This window comes from Dromiciops gliroides, chromosome 4 (genome assembly GCF_019393635.1).
Source record: "Dromiciops gliroides isolate mDroGli1 chromosome 4, mDroGli1.pri, whole genome shotgun sequence".
Lineage (NCBI taxonomy): Eukaryota > Metazoa > Chordata > Mammalia > Microbiotheria > Microbiotheriidae > Dromiciops > Dromiciops gliroides.
The window spans coordinates 84,555,659-84,562,031 of record NC_057864.1 but is presented as its reverse complement, the minus strand read 5'-3'; the positions used below and the strand labels follow the sequence as shown (position 1 = coordinate 84,562,031).

Sequence of the window (6,373 nt, the reverse complement as noted above, 5' to 3'; positions counted from 1 at the left end):
TGCCTAGAAACATGGGGAAAAAAGCAAAGAAAAAAATAAACAGTGTCTAAGCAAAAATAGCTAAGTCCAAGGAAGTGTTTTGGTTAAGTCACATGACATGCCCAGAATGCTATAAATAAGTGTCTCTGACAGATGAAGTGTCAGATATTGACTATGAATTCAGATCTTCCTTATTCCAAGATCAAGACTAGTGAATCAAGCTATTCTTTCATAGTTATGATTACTTTGAGTTTGTAATAGCCCAACTCTTTTTTTGCCATTGGCTTACCATTATGTCCATCATCTCCTTTTTCTCTTTCCTCTAGGGCATAAAATCTGGGCTTCCCTTGTCTTAGAAGTTTCTGTATCCCATGATCTTTCAGTATCTCCCAACTGTAGGGAAAAAAAAAAAACACACTATACTTTATCAGTCCCTACTACTGATGCGTTATATTCAAACACACATATATACATAGACATGTACATGTGTATATAGATGTATATGCGTATGTATATATAATATATCCACACACAAATATATATATATGTATACACACACACACATATATACACACATACACACAAAACAGTTGGTAGTAAATCTTAATGATTTTGTTTTCACCTTTTGCTGTGGATGGTTATGTCAAAGATGACATGTGAATTATCAATAACATGCTACCGTGTAATATTAGTAAGTAAACTGTTCAAATGCTGAGAAAAAAAGACATACTATCAAAAAAAGAATACTTACTGATGCTGAAATAATTTGTTTTGAAACTGCTAAAAGGTACATGTATCAGAGACTGAAATTTTTTATCTACACAATTTCTGAAATTGTTGACAAGTTCTGGCATACAGCATTAAAGAACTGGTCAAACTATATCTATACTGAATGGAAAATTTAAAGCATTGATATATAATGTAAATACAAATTATTTTGACTTCTTTTTATATTTCAAATGATGTCATATTTAGGGCCTTCATTATTTAGATAACGGTTTCATTTCTCTTCTTTTTATATTCTAGTAAATATAAAAGAGTTATGAGCACAATATAAGTCTAAGATTTAATTCATAACAAAAAAATGCCTAAGGCATTTCAAATAAAATGTAATGAAAGGTTGCTTTTTCAGTTTCAGTGCAGCTAATTCTAATCTCATAACAGAATAAAGTGCTATTAATGCAATATGAGGGTCTCACTGACCCTCGTGGAGATAATGTATCTTTTTTTCTCTCATTGTATATTTGAGGAGATTGAGATTCAGATCCATGAAGTGACTTTACTAATGTCATAATTAGCATTTAGCCTAACTGGGATTTAAATATATGTTTTCTGACTTTAAGTCCAAAATTCCTTCTGCCAATCCTAGAAAGGGCACTGGTGTAGGAGCTAGGAGAACAGCTCTGCGATTGATTAATTTTGTGGGTTTAGGCAAATTAATAAGTTTATCTAGGTTTCACTTTCTTTATCTACAAAATGAGGGGATTGAAGTAGATATTTTCCTAGGTCTTTCCAGAACTAATATTCGATAGTTACTTTCAATGACTTTCCTAAGATCAGGAAGGCAGCAGAAAATTTAGCAGTTCTTTCAAGCTCCTTTTTCTTAGTTTCTTTCACTAAAGATCTACTGCAGTGCACCTTTGGGACTAAGGAGTTACTGTAGACTATGTGGTTATTCACAGCATCATTGTGTTATCATATGTAGAACACAGCTTCTTTAGTTCTACAAAGTTAAAAGGCCTCAAGTGTCTCTATTTCTTCATCTTTAAAAGGAGGAAAATGATATCTATGTTACCAACCTTCCCAGACTGTGTCCTCAAATGCCATGTAAATGGCAACCATTAGTATTAATTCTGGCCTAGGAGCAAACTGTTCTTGTTGCCTAAGACCCCAGCAAGGTAAGTACTTAGAAATTCATTAAATAAAGGTTGGCAATGAGATTAATCTTTTTTTATTGTAAAGACCCACAAAATGTATAAAAATACAAGATAGACATCAGTCCTCTATAGTTTCTTTCCAGTTACTTAGCAATGTTGGAATCCCATTAGAATGTGAATTTCTTGAAGGCAGGGGCTTTCTTGCTTCTTCTCGCTGCTTGTAGCCTCTGTGCTCAGAACAGTGCCTTGCACACAACACACATCATTGTGGCTTAATAAATAATTTTTTAAAAAATAAAAGTATTTTATAATAAATACTTTTTCACTCATTCATTCAAAGGATGCTAAGAATGTCAATTCTAATTTTGTGTACAAATGGTAATTTAATTATTAATGTGGGGGCAGCTAGGTGGCACAGTGGATAGAGCACTGGCCCTGGATTCAGGAGGACCTGAGTTCAAATCCAGACTCAGACACTTTACACTTACTAGCTGTGTGACCCTGGGCAAGTCACTTAACCCCCATTGCCTCACCAAAAAAAAAAGCACGCAGGACAGTAGATTATCTACTTTAATTTTGGAAAATTATGTTATTTGGGAAAAGAAAGTTTATAATTAGCCCTACTTGAACGAGGAAGGCCGGGTGATATGCCCCATTCTGAGGCCAGGTCTGATATAAAGGAGCTGTGCAGTGAGGAAGGTTGCCAGGAGTCCAGGGAGATGAAGCCGAGCTGTTCTCTGGAGAGAGAGAGCCCTGGATGTCCTGTGGGAGGGCTCTTCTTTTCCTTGCTCTTCAGCAAAGCAAGTGTCTGGGTCCCCAGGCTCCTCTTAGGCAGAAGCTGAAAGTCATGGTTGCAGAGTGAGAAAAACAGTTCTGGAGGCTATTGAACCTGTGTCACTGCCTACATTGCTTTCATCCAGATTCTGGGTGGGAGGTTTTCCTTTAGGGATTTCTGGAATCCTCCTGGTCCTGACCTTGACCAGGCCTGGCTCCTCTGTGGGCCACTGCAGTGTGGCCCGTTTGCCAGCCAAATTGTGGGCCATGTAGCTAGACACAGACATGTAGCCCTTGCTGATGAGCAGGAAGAAGTACTTGGTGTAGCCATTGTTTTGGGTGGCTCTGCACTGTGGGCACATATTTCCTCAGAATGGGGCATATCACCCGGCCTTCCTCGTTCATCAGCATGTGGGATTAGTAGATGTTCTGAGACTCCCCATTGTACTTGCAAAGTTGCAGAGGGGGTGCATTGGGGGTGCATTGGGGGCAGGAGTTCCTGCCTTAGGCTGGGGCCAGTGCCTGGGCCTGGCTCTGACCCTGACCCTTGGGGCTCCAGCTTTTCCTCCTGGAGAGCCCCCACCACACTGGCTAGTCCCAGATGATCCCTCCACAGATTGAAGACCTCCATCTAAACTGAGCACCCAAAAGTGCACACCACCAGCCCCAAAAGGGAAAGATGTTGGGATCAGCTCTAGAAATCTTTATAAATATAACAGCCTAGGCAAGACTCAGATCTAAATATTTCAACTTGGAGAAATGTACTTTCAAATATTTTTGTGCTATCTGAACAAAAACTTATACACTTTATCAAATAACCCACCCTTCACTAAATCTGTAGGCACTGCATTCATTTTAAAAAATATTCTGTGCTATTCAGTGGAATTATAGTTATTGAAGCTAACGGTACTTGAACAAAATTTGAAACATTTTCCCTCCCCATGCTCTACATTTCTCCCCCTGACTGCAAAACCAGGCATACCTATAAGCGTATTTATGACTATGTCAGTTCATATCAGGTACTTTAAAAGGATAAGAAAATATAATATAGCTAGAACAGGATTTCATCTGATTCTAGAGAGACTTTTCCCCTTTGCAGTGTATCAGGGAAGAGTATCAGAATGTTGTAACCAGAACATCACAGAATCTCTGGAGAATTTGATGATTGAAACAAAATTGCCTGAGGCTTTTTTTTTTTTTTGCTTTAATTTCATCTTTGAGAAGTGGTTGAATAAAAGGATGTATGGGATAGTTACAGATTTGCTTTTTCAAAGTTATTAAACAATAACAGCAGTGAAATGAGCCTGACAACTGACCAGGCCTGGATATGATGCATCTTGACATTGATTTTCAAACTATTCACGTAAAGGAGAATGGTAGTACTTATCTCTCATGTTTATATCTTTTACATGGGTTTCACCAAAGGATATGATGCATTATTCTGTTTAACATCTTTTTGTTTTTATTTAAAGAAATGACAATCCCTTCTTTGTGTAGGGCATAATTTTCAAACTTTTTTCATATACATTATCCCATTTTATTTTTGTTTATAATACCTGCTACGTAGCAAGTACTTAATGCATCCTTGTTAACTTTAGTTATTTAGGTAGGAATCAGTAAGGTTCTTCAAAGTACCAAAGAATGTGATGTTATATCTCTGTAAATTCAGAATTTTTTGTATTTTTGTTTTTTTAGTCCAAATGTGATTTCATGAGTATACAGAATTTTAGGTAGAGAAATTTTCTTCCCCAATGAAACCCAGGAAATCTTCTGTAAGACAGCTTTATGAAGCTATGTGGGGGTACAGAGGTCATGATTTGCCCATAGTCACATACCTTGTATAAATAAATAAGAGGCAGGACTTGAACCCAAGTCTTTCAGATTCTAAGTTTGGCTCACTTTCTGCTTTGTCATGGCTCCTTTTAAAAATAGAATACTCTTTGAAATTAAAAAAAGGGTCAAAGAAACAGTTTGTCTCTATGACCAATTCACTTTAAAACATTTTGAAAGGTTGATTGCAATACTTAAGGAAGTATTCCAATGCTATTTTGTTTACTCCTACACTATACCAGGCTCTGATCTTTCCCTCCTTTTAAAAATCAACTCAAAATTCTCCTCCATGATTAAGCATGTCCAAAATAATTCTGTCTTTTATTTGTAGTATTCAGCTTTGTAAGGATTAAATTAACAAACATTTATTAAGTGCCTATAATGAGTGATAATGCAATAATCAGCAGAATATCACAGAATCTCCTTGATGAGATCCACAACCATTTAAATGTGTTTTGAAAAAAAAATGTACTGATAACAATAATAGAAATAGCTTTTGTAAAATACTTTAAAGCAAGTTTGAGTGGTTCTCTATTATTCTGTATTCTTACTCTTGGATATATTTTTTTGTATTTTTACCTCATAGACCATTCATAATCATAGAATTACGGAATTGGAAAAAATAGCAGCTAAAAGGGACTGATCATTTTGTTTAGCATCTTATTTTATAGATGATAACCGAGACCAAGAGAATATAAGTGAATCTCCTAAATCCAAATAACTAGTTAAAGGCACAACTAGGATTTTATAATACGCACGTCTCTCTCTCTCTCTCCATATATTATATATATATATATATATATATACACACACACATGTATATGTATATATGCACATTTATGTGTGTATGTATATATGTATATATGTTTTATATATATGTTTACTTTTTACAATTAAAAAATTATTAAGGCAATGAATGAAATTTTAGTACTTTTTGTTGGAAAAAAATAGTGACTATCCCTAGGTTATCTGAAAATGTTAAATTGATCAAAAAAAATCTTCTTTCTTCTTCCAACTTTTCTCTCCCCACCCCATTTTTATTTCATTTAGTAGCTTTTAGAACTGTTGCTTAGGACTTATATTATTCCTGGTTTCCTTTAATTTTCAACTAAAATCCCATCTTTTACTAGAAGTCTTCTCTATTCCCCTGAATTGTAGTGCCTTCCTTCTGTTAATCATTAACTATTTATCTTGCACATAGCTTGTTTCATATATATTTGTGTGCATGTCATCTCCCCCATCAGATTGTAAGGTCCTTGAGGGCTGGGACTGTCTTGATTCTTTCTATACTTGATGCTTAGCACAGTGCTGGCACATAGTAAACATTTAATATTAATCAATTTATTTATCTATTTATCTGTCTATTCATTCATTCATTCATTCATTCATTCATTCATTCATTCATTCATTCATTCATTTATTTACTTATTTATTTACTTATTTATTTATTTATTTATTTATTTATTTATCTATCTATCTATCTATCTATCTATCTATCTATCTATCTATCTATCTATCTATCTATTTATTTATTTATTTATTTATTAGTGAGGAAAATGGGGTTTAGTGACTTGCCCAGGGTCACACAGCTAGTAAGTGTTAAGTGTCTGAAGCCAGATTTGAACTCAGGTACTCCTGACTCCAGGGCCGGTGCTCTATCCACTGCGCCACCTAGCTGCCCCAATCAATTGATTTTTAGTTAGCAAAGACCATAAAATATACTGGTAGTATGTGTGTATGTGTGCGCATCTGGATTATTACACTGGTAAAGAGAAACCAGTCAGTTTAGTGGTTAAAGTAGTATATTTTAAAACTAATATGTTAGGCAAAAAGGGGTTTAAAAGTTTCATAAGGCCTAATCTATAGGATAACTTTAATAATATCTTCCTTTCTAATTTTACAAGACTGTTGTG

At 35.1% G+C, this 6,373-nt stretch overlaps 1 pseudogene; it reads right to left on the bottom strand.

Moving 5' to 3' along the window:
* Positions 1-2,701: 2,701 nt before the first annotated feature.
* Positions 2,702-3,261, bottom strand: LOC122753274 (annotated as a pseudogene).
* Between the last annotated feature and the right edge of the window lie 3,112 nt (positions 3,262-6,373).